The 20,155-nt window shown below is 38.8% G+C and overlaps 1 protein-coding gene across 7 annotated transcripts in view; it reads right to left on the bottom strand.

The window, feature by feature from the left end:
• ZNF217 (zinc finger protein 217) overlaps nt 1-16,800 on the bottom strand; it is a 106,098-nt gene extending 89,298 nt beyond the window's left edge. For 3 of the 7 annotated variants that reach the window (XR_012664694.1, XM_048819715.2, XM_048819719.2), the window contains exon 1: nt 16,647-16,800. The gene's annotated coding sequence lies outside the window, so the exon portion shown is untranslated. Of the gene's footprint in view, nt 1-15,575; nt 15,595-15,817; nt 16,044-16,095; nt 16,181-16,646 lie in introns of those variants that run through there. The other 4 variants (XM_075118761.1, XM_075118762.1, XM_048819717.2 and 1 more) reach the window with 4 other exon arrangements.
• Between the last annotated feature and the right edge of the window lie 3,355 nt (nt 16,801-20,155).

Raw genomic sequence — 20,155 nt, 5'->3', positions numbered from 1 at the left:
AAATGTAAACGCAAATGCTTCCAATTTAGAATTGCTTAAAATAATTTGTATGTTTTTAATCTCATTTACCATTTAAATAGTATTTAAAATTTTTGATGTAACCAGTTATACTTACTGTAAGTTTGTAAACATAATTACATACCAAATTAAATCTATTCACTGCAATAAGTCACCTTCTTTGAACAGTCAAAATAAAAATGATATAGCGGAGTCCAAAGCACTCTTTTTTTTTTTTAAAAAAAGGAACTAACACACACCACCTACTTATTTTGAATGCACTGCTTTCTTCAGATGTGCGGAGTTCTGGAATTATTTTGTTTGCCTTAAACCATGAAGTTTCACAAGTTACCACTATTTATCAAGAATTTCCCACAAGAGATTCAGAAGTTACAACTTGAATTACTATGCTTCAAAGCAGACAGTTTGTGCATGGCACATTATTATGCCCCACATAATGTCAGTTCTCATAACGGTATCCTGAAAATAGTTTTTTTGAGTTTACACTTCCAGGAGTTTATCTGGATGAGGAGAAGTGGTCAAATTTAGGGTGGGCTTAACTAATGCACTACCTAAATCCAACCTAAACTTACACTGGATTTAATCATTTTTTCCCCGAATGTACTTGACGCCTTCAGTGTTCTAGCACATGCTGTTTGTAACATTCTTTACTGTGCCATCATTCATCTGAAAAACTCAAAGAACACTTTCATAAACAATGAGCCTTAACATACTCCTGTAAATTAAATATTTTATGCTTTTTATCGCTTGTGAAATTGAGGTAAGAAAGATTAAGCTATTTGCCTAAGATGGCTCCAGAGCCTCAAATAGAATTCAGAGGTCCCAATTCTCAGTCCATCACTGCCACGAGGCAACTCTTCCTGTCTAAATACAGTTTTGGAATTCTTGTAATAACTAAGCAGGTTGAACCTATGACATGGTAAACTTAAATTTTAATTCTCTTTCTTTTCTGAGAGTGAACTTCAGTCATAAAGATTTCATTTATTAATTTTGACTCTAGTTAAAAGTCAGGTCCACTAACAATAGTAACATAGGGCCGGCTTTGTTTTTAGAAAATTTTGGTGCTATGCACAAAATTTCTCCATGGAGATAAAATATTGAAATATATTACAAACAAGTGAACTCACCAGTAACTTTTTATTTCATATTTCCACTTGTTGCTTTGTTCAGTGTCTTCAGTAATTTTTTAAGCTGTATTTATATACTAGTGATGGATCCACAGCTTTGCCATTCAAGTTTATCGTTTTATGGTAAGTATGAGGAAGGGTGAGTGAATGCATATGTTGTGATGGGAGAAGTGTGGATTTGCGTGGATCTCAAATGAGTAGTGTCTGCTGCAGTGAGGGGCTGTGTGTGTTTGGGGTAACTGTGTGCATTGGTTGTGTAGATCTATGGGGGTGGCGAATAAAGGGGTATGTGCTGTTGTGAGGGGCAATTTTGTTTGCTGCTTGTGGTGTTGTGCAGGTGGTTGTGTTGATCTGCATGTAGGGGATTTGCGCAGGTGGCAACTGAGTGCACGGGTGTGGCAGTTGGGCAAAGTAATTCACCATTTGTGCTGTATCCTTCATACAACCAATGGGACTGTTGCATGCAAATTAGCCGTAGAATAAAGGCCTTTGGTGGGGTTAACTGATATCACAGTGGTCTAAGACTCTTTGCATGGTACAGTTACTTGGTACAGGCCTTACACATGTGTGGCGTACAGTTGCAGTAATTCATAAAATAAAATGGTCAAGAACTTGAAAATTGGGTGGTAACAGACCATGAAATTCAGTGATGATTCAACCTGGTGATATTCTGAACACACAGAAAAAAAGCTCTCAGCTATGCTTATAGCTGCTTCCATCACTTCACACGGACTCGGACATTTTAGGTTTTGGAGTGACACACACAGCAACATCCCTGGACTGTTATTAGAAACAGGACAGGACGGTATTCTGTGGCAGAGCTCAGATGTGATCTTTGTTGTATAATGGAAGCTGCCTAAATGAAGGTATGTTATTTGTAAGACAGATGAATAGGCAGCTTGAAAATCTGAGCAGCTAGTAGCACAATATCAGCAAGCCACTTAGGTAAGAGGGCTATCATCAGGTGTGGATTTTTTATTTATTTATTTTTTAAAATATGTTTAACCCTAATTCTTTAGTGAATATTCAGACAAGGTATAGAAACTGGCCCATTTTAGAAACAGTTGCCATTCATTAATACTGTGTACATATTAAGTTCCTCTGAAGTGTATGAGAGAATCATTCTAAACAGCAACTGCCACATATTGACATATGTTCTAGGTCAAGCTGTCAGTGCCAGAGACGGGTTAAGAACCTACTTCATTTAGACAGTCTCAATTTGTTGTGTAGCAATGAAATTCTAGAAGCACTCAGTTACAGGGAAAGCATCTTTTCCATGTAGTTTCATCTACATGTCATTTTAGCAAATATTCAGAAGACAAGGATGTTCCTTCCATCTTTCCTTTCATCCTTCTTGCAGTGTACTACATAACTGAGAAATACCAACATGAAACTAGTAGCAGACCAAAACCTGCTTTCACCAACTGCGAAAAATACTTTCTTGTAGAAAGTGAAGGCCTCCATACCAAATTCCAGGGCCAAGTTTAGTCCCAACTTCCATCCAACAAGATAACCAAAAACTCCTTGCAGATTGGAACCATTTAGAGACAATGAATTCTCTGGATGTGTTGGGAAATAGTGGACTGAATTTTTGAAGTTTCACAAACACAAGTTTAATAATTCACTCTTCAGAATCCAAGCTCCAAGCAAAAGCTGGAATATCTATACCACTTTAAGCGCTGTAGCACAAGCCCAAGTCTATAGGGTCAGACTCACTGCCATGGCACCTGGCTCCTTTGAAGATTTAAGATGTGATTTTCAAAGTACTTTACACATTTAGGCCAGATTTTTAGAAGTTCTTAGCACCTAGTCGCTTCCATTTTTCTTAATGGGCGCTTCCATGTGAGCACTTCTGAAAATCTGGCCATTACTAACCCTCAACACATCATTCTGAGGAAATATAGCATGCCTTACTATTTCAGTGTCTGAAATATTTCTCTACCACCAGGGCAATTATTGCTGTCAAAAGAGATGTGGTTCAATATGACAAGAGCTACTTTTAGAAAAGAGCCTCTCACCTGTAATTTTTAGATCATGAAATCTAGTCACAGATAACATTTTTGGTAAAAAAACAAGATGTGGACTCTGGTAGTTTGAATCTAATTCAATCTACCTGGAAAAGATAAGTGAACCGTAAATGTTAAAAAAATAAATAAATAGAGTAAAAAGTTGAAAGGTGAGCTTTAAAACAAGACTGAGTTTTCCGGCTGATACATTTCAGACTTCCTTCATCAGTCAGAAAGATCTTAAAAGTAGGGCATGCCTTTTATGTTTGGAAACCAAGTATTAATAAATCAATACTAGACAAGGGTTTAATTCAGATAAATAGCAGCACCAATTTCCTACTGCAATGAAGGAAATCCTTTCCCAAAGGAATCAAAATATTAAAAATTATTCAATTATTAAATAAAAATGTACTTTTAAAATCAGAATTAAAGCATTGTTTTACTCTATCTAGAACTGACACACAACTCATGGTCCATGGACACATTCAGAATACTGTCCATCTAATTTAGTTATACAATTACTACTTTTTACTCTTGTGAGCACTGCAGAGACAGACTAAATTGGGATCCATTTTGGTTCAATCAACAAAATTATATGAACTCCAAATGCAAGGCCAATCCTGCAGCTACAACTGGGCAATTCCACTGGAAACAACATTAACCCAAGGTAGAATCTGGTTGGCAATAGTATTAATACTTGTGATGATAGATCAGACAGAAAACAAAGAATACAGTTTGACTTTCAGATCGTAGATTGAGTTTAATAGAACTGGCAGTTATGAAAACACTTTTACTTCTAAACTGAACTAAGTAAATTAGGAAGTCAGTGAGGGACAAACATGGAATCTGTTTACAAGTACTTACTTTCAGAATAAGACTACATTGATACAACAGAACATTGATCACAAAAGGGCCAATAGCACAACCTGCCATTCCTCAGGAGGAAACCCCAAATGGCTGACTCCACCAGCAGAAGCACCAAGGAAGAGTTGACTACAAGTTAGCTCACAAGTGGTTAAAATCCTACCCTGGCCGAGGCAGTTTGTAGTTTTCACCTGTGTCCGCTGGGCATGGTAAACGGTTGTCTGCTGTAACCTGCTAACACAGGTGAAAACTACAAACTGCCTTGGCCAGGGTAGGATTTTTAACCACTTTTGAGCTAATGTGTGATTTAAAAAAAAAAAAAAAAAAAGATTTTCCCCTAGTGAAGATAAGGTCTTAGAGTCAAGGACCAAAAATTATGTTTCCCTGCACTGCAGCTCTTCAGAATCCTTTGGGCAGCAGTTAAACTGTCAAGAATCACATCAGTTTAAAACCGGTGCTACCTGGGAAAGCTATGAGCTGCAGTTTAGATATGCACAGGAGTTGCTCTTGACTGGAATGCCAAAATGCAGACTAAGGGCTAGTCTGCACTAGAAGCACTACATCGACACAGCTGCAGCACAACAGGTGAAGATGCTCTATGCCTACAGGAGAGAATGCTGTTGTCAGCATAAGTTATGCAGTGCTTAGGTAGCTGTAACTTGCGTCACTCAGTAGATGGCTTTTTTTCACATCCCTGAGCAACATAAGTTTGAGCAACATAAGCAGTAGTGTAGACCTGTCCTAAGAAAAGGATACAGTAGCTAAGTTCTCTTCACTATTTGTTCCTCACTGCAGCCAAGAGGCTGGGGGAGAGGTGATAATGACCTAGCAGCCTCAGAGCAGTAGTCGTCTCTGGAGTGGGGAAATGGAAGTTTTTACTTTTAATAGGTGAGGGAGAAAAGTTACAAGTCTGAAACCTGAGTTCAAAGCTGATAAATATGTATTTTCCTACCTTCACAGCAGAGGGGCAAAGGGAATCTGGGCTTCTTGACATCCCTTCCCATCAGCTTCTAAACAAACCGTAGTAAGTGTCTCAAGATCCAGTCAGAGCTCAAACGCCTTATAGACTGATACCGCCTCCATCACCCATCCATCCCAGAAGATAAGATGTGCTAAGCAAGATTCTTGGAATGGTCAGTGAAAACAGTTTTACTGACCAAAAGCAGCAGCAAGTTACTCTCACCTGAGGGATGCTCCCTACTGAACTTGATCCCTTCAAAAGTCCACCAGAGACTGAGTTTAGCAAACTTTAGTGCACAACACATTTGCTTATGTGACCCTTAGACAAACAAATCAGGTCTACAGGTTTATAGTGATTTCCAGATTCTATGGTGATGAATATTCTAGGATTATGGTTATGAATGGCTGAGATCAGTGTGTTTTCATTTTAGTTGTTGTTACCTAACCTAGATAAAACAAAAGCTGCTACATAAAAATGCATTAAGATGACATTCAAAGCATTTCCGAAAGACTAGTGAAGAGGCTTGATTTCCTTTTATTAAGTTACACAAACTATTTTATACTGTATTCAAAACAGTTCTTTTAGAGATGACCTACTGGGACTAATTTCATTTCACTTGTTACTCCTTTCTGCTTCAAAATTCTCTAAGTCAACATGCTTTCTCCCCCACCCCAAGAGACGTGTCAAATAAGACAATCCTTTGAGTTTTCTGTTATAGTTTAACACACACCAAAGATTAGCTGAAGAAAAGGAGGCATGACTATGTGCCTAGTACTAAAGCAGTTGTTATACTATGCTACTAGTAAAGTTTTGTATTGTTCAACGTAAGTTAAAGCAGGAATAACAATCAATAGCCCTATTAAAGTTTTATTTATCCCACAAACACCGCAACAGCTGTTTAAAAACCAAGACCATACCAGCACTTCTAGTTTTCCCAGCGGAGATACAGGAGATTGCCTCAAAAACAGTTAAAATTAACAGACCCTTAAATCCAAGAAATGGATTCAAAGCTATTCTGTCTTCTATTTCTTTGATATGCTGAGCTTGTTTTGCTATCTTAATACAGACTTAGAGGGCTTCAAAAGTCCTCTATAATGCCAGCATTGAAAAAAATCCTGTTAGTAATCTGAAGCAACTGAATGTTTTTGGCACTACCGAAACAGTACCATTTGTATTACTGGCTACTAATATGAATCCACAGATAAACTACTGATATCACCTTATTCCATCTCTGGTGCTCTATTTTATTACAATCAGTTGTTTATTGGATACAACTTGGAGAGCCTAAACAGCCTAATACTCTCATCGGGTGTTAATGGGCCACTTCACCTTAAACAGTCACTTGAAATGTATTAACTATTTATGCTAAGCAATCTGTTTCATCTTGTATTTAGTTGTGACACTCACAACAGGTCTATGCTCAAAAGGGTGCATTGGTGCCTGCTATTGCACTTAAGTGAAGGAAAGCTTCTCCGTTGTTGACAGAATTAATCCACCTTCTAGAGCAGCGGTCACCAACCAGTTGATCTTAGAGCAGGGGTGGTCAACCTGTGGCTCTTCAGAAGTTAATATGTGGCTCCTTGTATAGGCACCAGTTCTGGGGCTACAGGTACCAACTTTCCAATGTGCTGGGAGGCGATCACTCCTCAACCCGTGGGTCTGCCGCAGGCCCTGCCTCCACTCCACCCCTTCCCACCCCCTCCCCTGAGCCTACCATGCCCTCGCTCTTCCCCCCAGAGCCTCCTGCATGCCACAAAACAGCTGATGGAAGGTGCTGATTGACCTTTGGGGAAGGGGTCCAATGGGGCAGGGAGGGGGCGGAGTTGGGGCAGGGACTTTGGGGAAGGGGTTGGAATGGGGGAGGGACCGGGGGTCATGAGCAAACCTTCCCACCCCCGGTTGGAGTGTCCTCTTTTTTGAATGTTCAAATATGGTAACCCTACTTAAAACTTCGCTTTATGCTACATAGATATTCAAGTACAAATGGACCAAATACAGCCCAGGCACGAGTAACTGCAACTCCACTGAAATCAATGGAACTGTACCCGATTAGGCCAAGGCTCGGTTTGGTCCTATATTTCTAGAGTACCTCTGAGAATATTGTTTACTGTACTTGTACATGATTGTTATAAAGCCAGTTGTGCCACATTACTTCTAATTATTAAAGGATCATTAAGTTTATAAAGTATCCCCAAATAGTAGCCAAAACTAATATTTAAAGAATTCAGAATGGGCAAGAAAAAAAGGGTATATTATTTGTATGGTGTAGTGCCAGGAGGTCCAATCAGTTATCAAGAGTCCATTGTTCAAGGGACTGTATGCATATCAGATTGAATGCTCATAGGCATTTCATTTATAGTCCAAGGAGTTAGGCAGAAGAAGATTTTGGCATTCTACATTTAGAAAGTAATCACACCGTCAAGCAGAACGTTAACCAAATGTCTATCTGGCACTTAATTCCAAATTTGTCTTTTCACTCTTCGGATCCCGATGGCAAATCCACAACCTGCTTTCTGCAGTAAAACTCCAGATAAACAGAAATCAAACATCTCCCATACCACAAAACATTAAAAAAACTTCATGCATTTTGGATATAATGTTATCCTTTCTTCATCTTGTAAGCATTAACAGCAGCAGCACAAGTCTCTAGAATGGCATACACTTACTGTATCAAGGACAAAGGTCATAACCCATGCAGTCAGCTTGACACCAGCAGCATGACTTAAGCAAATGTCTTGAAAGTTAGACTCAGGAGGTCAGTATATTTAAAAACTGACTTTGCAGAAGGAAAGATATAAACTTTTCTATTTAATATGAGTATTTATTAAAATAGTATTAAATAAGTAAGATTGAAAGTAACATTTGAGTCTTACTCAAATGTTAGTATTTACAAAAATTTGGGCTTATAATGGGAGAAGATGTAGGCTATCTTTTCATGGTAAACAGTATTGCTCATACACTCCAACCCCATCTTTGTGTAATGAATTAATTCATTAATTTCTGACACATTCTTCTCACCTACATAAAAAGGTGATTTTCAAATAAGCCATGTGTTTAATTCCACAAAAGTCCTTTTAAATAAAAAGCTCTTTACAGATCAGTTTGTATGATAAAGAACAATATGAGCACTTGTAGAGGAAGGAGGGTATTTGGGGATAGGGGGTGGTTCAGCTGCAGAAGACATCACAATAAAAGACTGTCTCTTTTCAACCTAAAAGTTACAACATATGACCCCAATTTAAATGCTCGAACAGTGTGCCCCTGTTGATAATGCAAACATGGCTCTTTGGGGATACAAGTTTTTCGTTGGCAGGAGAGCTAACAGCTACACTATGCGATTTTTAGTGGCACGGCTATGGCAACACAGCCATGTTGCTAAAAGCTATGTAGTGTAGACACAGCCCTAATGAACTATAAAATTAAGCTTCATGGACAGTTGAAGAGAAATTTTATTTATTGGTCTTACAATTAATCCTCCATGTGTAAGTTTCTCTAGAAACAAAATTTAAAAGCTCATTAACTAAACCAACCCCCTTAAGAGTGGTTCAAGTTTTTCTTTTTTGCAAGAACTGTTAGAAAATCAGCTACGATTAGATTGTCCAGTCTGACACCATTGGGTTGCCACAACGATATTAATATGGATATGAGGGAGCAGAAGCCAACCCACACAAGTTTTCACCACAGTATGCATTATACAAGAGCTGATATGAATTTTTAACACCAGTATCATGTCTGTCCCTCCTTTATAGGGCAGAGTCATGGAAATCTACATCAGAAATTGATAAGATCAATTCATTCAAAAGTAAATGCTCATGCAAGATCTTTGGAGTCTATTTGAAAGCATTTTTTGCAACGTCAGAAACTCTAAGCAGAACAAACCAATCTAAAACATCAAATATGATAAGAAAACAATGGACATATTTAGGACATGCTTTAAGGATTCCACTAACATGGTTTCCAAGGCAAGAAATAATACAGACACCACCTGAAAAGAGGAAAATGAAACGTGATACTGAAGAATAGAGAAAGAAGCCAAATCCATCAACATGACACTCAGAAGCCTGAACAAACCAGCAAAGACATGGTGGAAACTGGTGGATACCTAGGCACCTGAGGGTGAGGGAGGATAAAGAAGAATATTCAAACATCTCTTAATACTGGTGAATACAGTTAGTGAACTTCTCTACTTTATACTATAATTTTACATAAAGTTCATGGGTATACCAGACTGCATAAATGCAAGTCAAAGACATTTTCCTATAGGTAGCCGTGTCCTCCAATTGGAAATAACTAGCAGAGAATGAGTTCTCCCACCCATTTTGGGGTCTATACTATAGAAACAAGTATTTGCTCTCTGAAGGTATTCCCAACAGAGACCTCTGTGTGGAATCTCTTTTTAATGTTTTGAGAGACAATAGAACTTCTGCAACTCAATGGATGAAATGACTCTTAACCAGGAAGATCAGAAGTTCTCTCTTGCTGAAGATCAGAAGTTACAGGTTTGCACAAACTTCCCTTCTGCATCCAAGTATCCTCTGAGCAATACTGAATGTCAATGTCCACTTCTCGGTATTTTGGCTAAAATTATACAAGTTAAGGATTTGTTTTTAAAGTTCACAAATGTTGTTCTGACCGCCAACTTTTCCTTCTCTCAGATTTGGGCAGAAGGATGGAAGGATTTCTTATAGTCCATGAAACAAAACATACTTTAGGCATCATGAAGAGGCGAATACATGTACTAAGAATCATCAGAAAGCACTATACTGATCACTGTTTATAAGTCCTATGATACAATTTCACTGCTGCCATGAGATGATGCAATTCCATTAAGTCAAAAAATTTCACACATTTAAACCAGCACCAAGACTTTACCTTTCAAAATAGCTATATTGTTCTCTCCACGCAAGGCAGCCTTGATGAAGCAAGAGAATTTAAATCTGATCTTTCATAGAGAGTGTATTATATTTATTCAGTTCATTCAATTGGAGAAATATCCTTTACAAGGATGTAACAGGATTGGACTTCTCTGCTTCTTAGCCATAAGATGTTAGCCCCGCTTAGTCTCACTCAGTGGATGAGCTGGTAAGCTGCAGTTCCCTGAGTTGGGCTCAAAGCCTTACTACTCTATTGAGAGACAACTGCTTTCCTGCCAAGGGTATCCAAGAGCTTCTCCAGAGCTCCTAGTATGGGGCAACTTGCATACCATTACACTGTACAGCTAAAGAGGTCATAGGAGCATCCAGAGTTACTCTTTGCCTTGGGAAACTACTTTTCGCCTGTGGAGGAACCACTGTTGGCAGACACTAATCTCCTCCCAATACTGCCATCTGACTGCAACTCAGACCCCTTCCTCAACAGAAATCTGAGAAGAGGCAGAATCTGCACTCAAACAAGAAGCTTTAAGTGAGGATCATTTTTCATACACCACCTGAATTTGGACCTATGGTTTTCAAGGCTTATCCAAAATCGTGTTCTGGCTACACCATAAAAAAAGTGCATGGTCTCTAAGGCATACACTTTCTCCCTCACAAATCAGCCACAGGGTGAGAGACTGATGATGTTAAGAAAACAGAAACATGCTAGAAATGTAGCTAGAAGACATCTAGTAGCCTTCTTTTTCTACCCAGGAAGTAGATCTTATAGCAGAAACTCATGGATTGTCCTTGTTCTACAGAGATATAGATGTGACAATTCTGAACTGCCCCTCATATCAGAGGCATCAATTTACTCGTGTCAAACTGATGGATATATGCAATAAAAGAATAGTAGCAGTTCTCAGTTTTATATTATGAAGTCAAGCTTACAAAGCTAAACTACATTGTCTACTATTTTCCAAGAGCACGATTTTAAAGAAAGGCCCCAAAAATGTAAACCTTTAAAAGCATTAGACAGCAATTTAAGATTTAAAGTTCTATTTTACTTGGGGGGGGGGGGGGGGGAAGAGGAGGAATGAATATCGCAACAACCAGTTAAAACCATGTTTCCTCAGCTCTAGCTTATACTATTCCCCCCCCCAACACCATACTCAAAATGAGATTGTGGATTTTAGTACATCCCCTCCCCCAAACCACCACACCTCTCAAAAAAAAGTTTGGCATAAATTAGGAATTTCCCCAACACCTGTTTCAGGCAAACATGACTACAGTTAAAGTAAAGTTTGGATACAAGGACAATGATGAGTCTTCAGTTTTCCACATGCAGTTTATATGATGTGATAAGCGATGAATTGCACTTAAACATTTTTCTGTGTAATAAAATGTTAGAGTGCCCATTGTGCATAAACAAAATTAGACTGATACTTTAGTTTAGTTGCACAAAATCTACAATACCTATTAGGAAAGTAGTTATCCAGTCATTTATTCACTTACATCCCATATTTAGAAATCCACCCAAGTCACTAAGCATGACTTATCAAAATAGGCTTTCCCCAAATATTCTACATATTATATCCAATTGTGACGTTTTCTCTTATGCTTTTTCTTGAAATAGTCACTTAAAGGCCATTTGATAACTCATTCTACTTAATTAAATTGTTATCTTTTTAACCTGTTTCTCATCTGTATTCATTCTTATAGGATTCCTCACCTAACACATATGCTGCAAACACCTTATCACCAGTCTAATTTCAAATCAAAAGGGTACTTCACATCACTTTCTAGGCTCATCAACAAATATACCAATAAGGAATAAAACATGATATGAATACATAATAGATTAGTAACTTAGTCCTTAATCAAGTCATATGACCACAATGAAAGTTTTCCCAAGACAGATTGCAGCCACCCATTTAATGGGTACCAAACTTGTCATGTGATTGTGTTTTGAGCAGCAACGAAGTGAAAATTTAAATATTTTCTTTCACTTCAAAAATGAAATTAAAGCAGTTTGTTTTGTAAAGTAAACTTGATTCCAAACCCTTCAAGAGCCACTTCCTTCTATGACACCTACAAGAAATTACACAACTAAATACAGGCTGAGAAGCAGTTGGGTATAGTTGATGTGCAATTTTTATTTATATAACATATTTTAGACTTAAACTATGTATATATCCTCTTCCCCACATTGTATCTCAGGTTGTAAAGCTCTTAGGGCATGTACTATGTCCTTCTAAGTGTTTGTACAGTACCAAGCACAATGGGGCCCTAATCCTGCTAGTGCAATAGAAATAGAAACTCTAACTTTTTAAAGATAACTTCCGTGACAAAAAGTGAGAGAGTCCTTAGAAATGCTCAGGAGTTCATTCCAAGTAAATGGCATGTTTGAGACAATTTGGAGTAACAAATGTAATTATGTGAAGCAGAAACAAGTATCTTATTAGACACCTGATGTTCTAATCAGGAGTCTCAAAAAATAAACACAGGGTGGTAAGCCTGGCTAATGGCAGCCCCACTGTGGCAGAAATGTGCTACATTTACTATATTTAAAAACTGAACAGTTAGGTATTAAAAAAGATGAAACAAGATAAGTGTAAGACACTGGCAAATATCCTTAGTTATTTCATCATCCTGAAAGCAGTGTGGAAGTGTGCATGCAAGTTCAAAGGTCAAACTCCTCTTCCAGATTCCCCTAAAGAAAGGAATTTTACCTCTAAGGGGTAAGGAGAAAAAGCAGTTCTTCCCACACATTAGCAATAGTGTTAATGTTTTTGTTTTGTTTTTAAGTATAGAGTGTTCTATATCTTGTATAGAAGTCTTGTTCTAAGACATCACTCACTGCAACAAAAATTAGGACAGGAAAGACTAGACATAAAAAGGTTAAATCTTACTTAACATTGCCCCAGAGCTTCTTAATTACAAAGCTTCAGATTCTTGTAACTCAAAGTTTACAGTAAATCACCATTTTGAAAGTCAAGTGAAATCCAGTTTTCTTTTAAACCACTTTCTCTGCAAAACAGCGATAACTTAGCACTTGATTTCGTTTATGTAAAAACCAAACAATTAATCGTCTATCAATGCAACTCTAAATTCACAAGATTATGAATAAGGAGATACTCTAGTCAAATATCTTGAAGATTAGTAAGAAGTGTTCAGAAGGTAATTATGGGGTTTAAAGGAATCTAGAAGCCAAAATGAAGTAACCTTTTGTCAGATGGTCTGATAAAGGTGCTGAAGTTTATTAGCTTCCTCTTTCTACCCGCCCTCACCCCCCCCTTCTTCCTTACCAAAACAAAGCAAAAACCCCAGAGCTATCCATTTAGAATCTAAAACAAGTATTCCTGACCCAAACTTCTAAAACCTAGAAGCTATTCTATAAAGCCTGTTATAGTAGCCTTGTTTTCAAGAAACAAATATAGGCCACTTAATGTAAATAAACCCAGAAAACAATTTCACACCCACTTATTTACAACAAAAGTGTGTTTTCATTTTGACAAATAAGAATGTAGGTCAAGAATATAATTTTTTTAAAAAAAGCAAATATGATACGTATTACCTGAGAATATGTTTAATGAAGGAAGTGAAAAAGCCCTCAAAATGTGCAGTGATCCTTAATGACTTTTTAAAAATAAACTCTGATTACAGTATGGTAAAATTATTCTTCTAGGCCTTACAGTAAGTTTTCAGAAAGAATGAGTCCAGTCAATGTAGTAATATTTGTCTCACTGGAAATTCTGTATAAAACACCTACCTAAAACAAACAAGACTTCTCTGCAAGAATCGTCAGCTGCCATTAATGACACACCTTAAAGTTCTTACCACACAGTAACTAAGCAAGTACAAACTAGTGGTGAACGTTTGTTACTTTTTGTCTGAAAAGTTAATGAGATAGATCCAGTAGTTAATATCAGATCTTAAAAGATTGTTTTTAAAAAGACAAAAATCAACATGAACATACAGAACTTAAGTATGAAATGTATTGTTAGAATGTTCATATGATATATCATGAATATAAACATTAACATTTAAACTTACTTGACACCACACAATACTAAAAGGTAAAATGCCTTCCTTCTAAGAGCACTAGTGCTCCAGTACTAGAAGGCAGCTGTTGTTCCCCTGCCTTTTCTTTTGTTGTGCTTAATCTCACGTCAAGTCATTCAACCAACTCCAAAGTGATGAAGACATAACTGAATCAACCTTAACTAAAATCAGATCTACTGTTTTTAAAATAGTTATGTACACTTTAATGATTCCCCCCCCCCAAAAAAAAAAACCAACTTCCCTACCCCCAAAAAATTATAAATATATATTTTTAAAAAATCAGCAACTCCAGCATGTGCAGAAGTTTCCTGGCTGTAAGTCAGATCAATCAATTACTGTAATAGCCACGTTTCTGAAGTTATTTGCTATTCCTCCTTATAAGTATAAAAATTACAACACAACCTGAAATTTCAGTGATTTAAAGAAAAGGCCAAAAGATTTAATGAATTTCAAGCATTAAATCAGAGATGTAGTATTCTCTGTAATTTAGAAGAACCGTTAATATTAGATTAACTAAGTCATTAATGATCCATCACGCACTAGCATTGCTACCGCAGATATTAAATATTGACTCATCAGTTCACAAAACTAGTGGGGGGGGGGAATTCACCCTTCCCCCTTTGCTGAAGAATGCAGTTTATCTTACTTATTTGGAACTGCCCCTTCACATTATCAGAGAAAATGCTTAAATAGATCACAAATTAGAATATTAGGTTTGGGAATCAAAGTACAGTTAATAAAAGAGCTCATAAGAGTAATAAAACATGGCGTGAAAGCATTTGCAAGCTATTGTCATAGCCCTGTGCTCTGCTACCTTTGCAGACACAAAACCAGCCCCCAACAATGTAAGCGTTGGTCAGCAAGTCAATGCTTGCTATTCAACTTGTAGTTAGGCGTTTTAATTTCTGTGTCTCCCAGATCATATCAGTCCTGCATTAAAGGCCTAATAAAATGTGAAGAATGATATCCTCTCATTGCATTTGAAACTGCGTTATTTCCCCGTTCTTTCTCATACAGACTTACAGAAACTTCCCTTTTCACATACTTCTATGAGAAAACATTTCACTGCATCTACTTTAGTTCCTATTTCTATTTTCGCTTTGCAATAGATCCTTCTAGTGCTGCCTCCCCTCAAACCCACCGAGTAGAAACTGATGTAGCTTTTAAACCCTCAAGGTCATTTTAGAAATAAAAAACTACCTATACATGAAAAATAATAAAAAACTTCACACACACTAAACCCTAAACTAAACCCTTTTCAAATTCAAACGCCTTTCATAGTAGATCAATAACCCAACAGATTTTGTTGGCCACCACTTCAAAACTATTACACTTCAGTTCAAACACTTACAAGAAGTCACACACCATATTTTATGGGATGGCTCACTAGAGCGCATACAGAAGAGCTTGCTTTGGCTTTAGAATTTCTATATGTCAAAACAAACAAACATACATCACACATGCCCAGGAACAGAACGGTATATAACTTTTTTTTAAAAAATCCAATACCTCCCAACAAATATTAAGAATCGGGAGTGAAATCAAATCTCCAAACACTTAAGGAATTGTATTGTCCTCGTTTGGAAACGTCTTTTGTTGTTGTAGAAACCAGATGGGGTTTATTTATTTATTTTTAAAACTTCGTATTTCCCCTAGTTTAAAGAAAGAGAAAAAAAAATACCAAATAAATGATCTGGAGGCTCTTAGACTTCACATAGCAGGCAGTAAGATGAAACAAAAAGAAACTGACAAGACTGATCAATAAACTTTTCATTACCAAATCTCTTCTCCTCCGCCCCCCGATAAGCCACACACACTACAAACCAAACCCTTCTTCCAGGAACATCCCTGACTCACAAAGAAATGTTCTCTCCCCCCGCCCCGATTAAAAAGGTCGACATTTTGAATATTTAAAACAAATACCTAGGTATATAATGGAAGTTTGAAGCACCTACTTACACAGAGGGAGAGAGAGAATGGGGGGCGGGGAAGAGGTGATCCCAGGCAGCAAAGAGGGAAATCAGAGAGAGCGACAACTTTATAGGTGGGAGGGAAGAGACGAAAGAAGATATGCTCATTCTTCATCTGCCTTTTCTTTTTTCTCCTCTTCCTCCCTCCCAGGGGGTTCTGGGATGAAGATCCGACCCTGGAGAGTGTATGGGGGGGGGGGGCAGGAGGAGGAGGAGAAGCGGTTTCTTTACCTGCTGCTGCTCCTTCTCTTCCATTGCCTGGTGGAGGATGAAACTCTCTCTCTCACTCTCACACACACAAACACACGAGTTGGGGCTTGAATGAGAAAGAAAGGAGAGGGAGACAGGCAGGGAGGATTGGGGGCTGCTGTGCTTTACTTCCACACACCTGACCCTCTTTAGCCTCTGCTCAGGCGTCATGTCCGTGGGGTGGGGGGGAGGGTTATGTCCCCCCACAGACATACCTGCCCCCCCACCTGGGGAGGGGCCAATACCCCTACCCCACCTCCATGGGAAAGAAGGTGCCAAGATACCACGGTGATGGGCCACCTTGCTGATTTAAGATACAAAACACCCCCCTCCCCACCTGCCTCTTCTCACGGTGGGGGCTCTCTCCCCGTCTCAAGGGGCGGTTAGTCCCCCTCCAAAACGCTCGCCCCCCCCTCAAGATGGGCTGAGCCCCTCCCCCCCTTTCTCCTCATGGGGGGGGGGGGCTGAGGGCTGTGTCTCCTCCAGGCAACTGACCCCTCTGGGGGTGCCCTCAGCTGAACTCCCGCCCTCACCTGGGAGCGAGCCGGCATCCTGAGGGGGAGGGGGGGTCTAGCCGCCCCGCTGTGGTGCTGCTGAAAGGAGCCCGGACTCCGCTGCGCCAGCGCGCTCGGGCCACTGTTTGTAATAAATTACTCCCCTCCGTCTGCAGCTGTTGTGCCGTGCTCCCCCCTCCCCTAGAGCCACGCCCCCTCCCGATAGCCCCGCCCACTCGGGGGCCCCGAACCCGCCCCCTTGCAGCGCTCGAACAGAGGCGGAGCTAGGGAAACGTGCTGGACAAGTGGGAGGTGTCAAAACCAAGGCACTAAGTGTTGGAGTAGGGGGGAGAGCAGGGAGTGAGCTGGAGGGGGCAGAAGAGGGAACGAGCAGAGGCAGAACAGATAGAGCAGGGGAGATGAAGGGCTGCGGGGGTCGATTGGGGGGGAGCAGAGGAGGTGGAGGGGGTAAAATGGGGAACAGTAGGGATGCAGGGACACAGAAAAGGGATGAAGTAGAAGGGGGAGAGCAGGCGGGAGCAGATGCAGAGTGGAATGTTTTTTTAAATTGTAAATACACTGAATAATAGGAGGCAATGGAAACAGACCTGAGACCATTAAAGTGCTAAGGAATATCTAATTGCTCCTTTTTGGCCTGATTCCCAGAGATGCTGAGCCGCTACAAGTCTTGTTGACTTCAACGGGTGCTGCTCAGCACCTCTGAAAAATCAGACCAATTGTCTTTAATGTTGCTATGAATGGGGACCATTAACACCATTTGAGTTGTTTCCTTTGTGCTACCAAGTAACTCCATTTTGAAGGAGCTGTGTAAGAATGGGATTACTTGCTTTTATATTTCTCTTAAACAGCTAAGAAATCAAGAGCAAATTAGTTTTCATTCTTTTATGTGTTTTGTAATTCAGGAAGATAGATAGCTAACTTCCTGAATTACAAAACATATAAAGGAACTATTATTCTAGAATACTGTGAGGCTTTATGTATAATATGCACTCACAATATTCTAGACTAATAGTCCACAATAACAGTATTATAAAGCACATTGTTTTGGACTATTACTATGGTATATTTTAATGGAAGTTAGCAAATGTAAATAACATACATATGAGTATTTTTCATTAGTTTCCTGTTGTGATCATTCTGGGAAAACAGCTAGAGATATTTTTTCTGTCTTGCTAGTACGCTCCAGTTGACCACTAGCTACTGCAGAATAGTTTACATAAATAAAAGTTTAGAACAAACTCACATTTTCCACAATAGAGAAACACACATACATAAAAAAGGCAGCAGATAGACAATGTGTTGCCAGTCATAGCCTTACTTAGGAAAATTAATGAAAAATTAATGAAAGAAGATTTTGGAACATACCTAGTGGAAAGAAATGGTAACACTTAAAAAAAGAGAGAGGGAGAACATGAGCTTATTCCGTACTCTTGCAACATGTTGTGATGGTAGCTCACATATTTGCTCAGTTGCTGAAGTTGGTGGGTTGTTACATTTCTTTAAAAAGATATTAGCATGTATGCCAAAACGGAATGAACTCAGCAAAGTAGCAAGTAATGGGGAGTTTAAAATAATATTTTTAAGTGTCTCAGCTCCAACTGAGTGGTTTAGATGCTATAATTAAATAGAATGCATAATACTGTTAGCAAAGCAGTTAGCAGTCTCAGTTAGACCCTGAAGTTAGCACCTTATTGAAGTGAATGGTGTAAGGGAGGGGTGAGTTCCCAGTTATGTTGCTTCTCTTGTTTTCCTGGAGACAGTTTAAGAGACTTGAGCTGCAGCTCTTTGAAGTCAGTCCCACACTTCAGTGGGCTTTGGATCAGACCCATGATACTATTAGGCCCTGTCTGCATCATTTTAAATTAAATCAATTTTAAAATTATTCTGGTTTAAACAGAGGAAATCCCTAATGTGGAGGCACTTAAACTGGTGTGTTAGCTAACAGTTTTTAAACCACAATTTGTTTTCCTACTCTAAACTGGGCCCCAATATTCAACTGGAAATGAAAGTTGACAATTGTGCAAATTAAACAAACATGGGATCAAGCAAAAACCTTTTTCAAAGTTTTATGTGCTGTTTCACCTCCTTGGATTTTTACCTCATAGGTGTCTCTGAGCAAAGGGAATGATGGTCACTGGCAAACAGAGAGCTATACTACTGGATGATCCTTAAAGAACCATACTTTCCTTACTTGTGTTCTATATTCCATTAGCCACTAGCTGGGAAGGACCTCTAGTGTAACCAAGACAATAACTTGATAACAAGGGCTAACTTTAAAGTTTATTTATATTCCTATAGCCTGGCCCTGTAAACTGGTCAGATAGGTGGACCCCACGTGCCCACATGGAGCCCCTTGAAGTCAAAATCTCCCCATGTGTATCAGTTTACAGGATTTAGGCCCTTTGGGTTGTTAATTCAGGGTTTTGTTTATGTGTTTTTTGCAACTTTAAGCTTCAATCTTGCTATTGACTTTGTGAGGAGTCTCACTGGAAGTTCTGTGTGGGTGCAGTGGTTGACCCATTCAGACTTAATTGCTGGATCAGCGTGTTAGGGGTTTTTTTAACTCTTATTTATTTTGTGATGTGCCTGAGGTAGGTGTTTGTGTATCTTTGTAGAATTTTGTAGCATGTTGCTTGTACTTCAAAATGGCAGAAGCATGGCAAAGCATTAAGTAGCATACGATAGCCTTAAGCTGTGTGTGTGACATGTCAGTGGTGCCAACTCCAAATGTTTTAAAGCTTTTAGCATTCATATTTGCAAGTTTCAGGAAAATACCATATGTCATGAGACACAATAAAATTGCGAAAGTTGGCAACATTGCTTGCTCTAGAGACATATGAACACGTGTTGGGTTTTTTCTTTCTTTGTTTTTTCTTTTATTTTTTTTTAAGCTTTAACTCTTTTGGGATGAAATCTTGCCTTATTGACGTGAAGGGGGATGTTGCAATTGACTTCACTGGGATCAGGATTTCACCTATAGTGACTGTAAATATGACTTAAGAGGAAATGAAGAAGCTGCATATATTTGTGTCCATTATGATATGTGATAATTGGGGAAAAGGTTGTGTTGTTGCAGTGCAATATTTGTTTCTATATAAATTTCAGACCTGTGCTCTGATCCTACAACCACATGCATAACTTGTTGGTGTGAGTAGTCCTCTGTAAATGAATGCCACTACTCACATGAGTTGTGCAGTTGTATATATGTGTTTGCAGAATTGGGGCCTAACATTTTGAATACCACTATGGACCACATTCAGCTGTCCAGTAAAGCAGATGCACTTCTGATGTGAACAGAACCCGAGGCTGAAGAAACAAATTTTACTACATGTGTGGAAGAGCACCACAGAATGAAAATGTATGGTCAACTTCTGCCCTTGAGATATGTGAGCATTTGAAGTCAATGTAAATACAAATAAGTGCCAAATCAGTGGATTTGGGTCCATGTATCTTCTGGCACAACTTGGCCTGTTTTTTGTTTGTTTTTGTTTTTTTTTTGAGACTGGCTAAACTGTAGCATGCTAATC

Source organism: Caretta caretta, chromosome 13 (assembly GCF_965140235.1).
Source record: "Caretta caretta isolate rCarCar2 chromosome 13, rCarCar1.hap1, whole genome shotgun sequence".
Lineage (NCBI taxonomy): Eukaryota > Metazoa > Chordata > Testudines > Cheloniidae > Caretta > Caretta caretta.
Note: the sequence above shows the minus strand (reverse complement) of the source record. Positions and strands in the feature narration are given on the sequence as shown.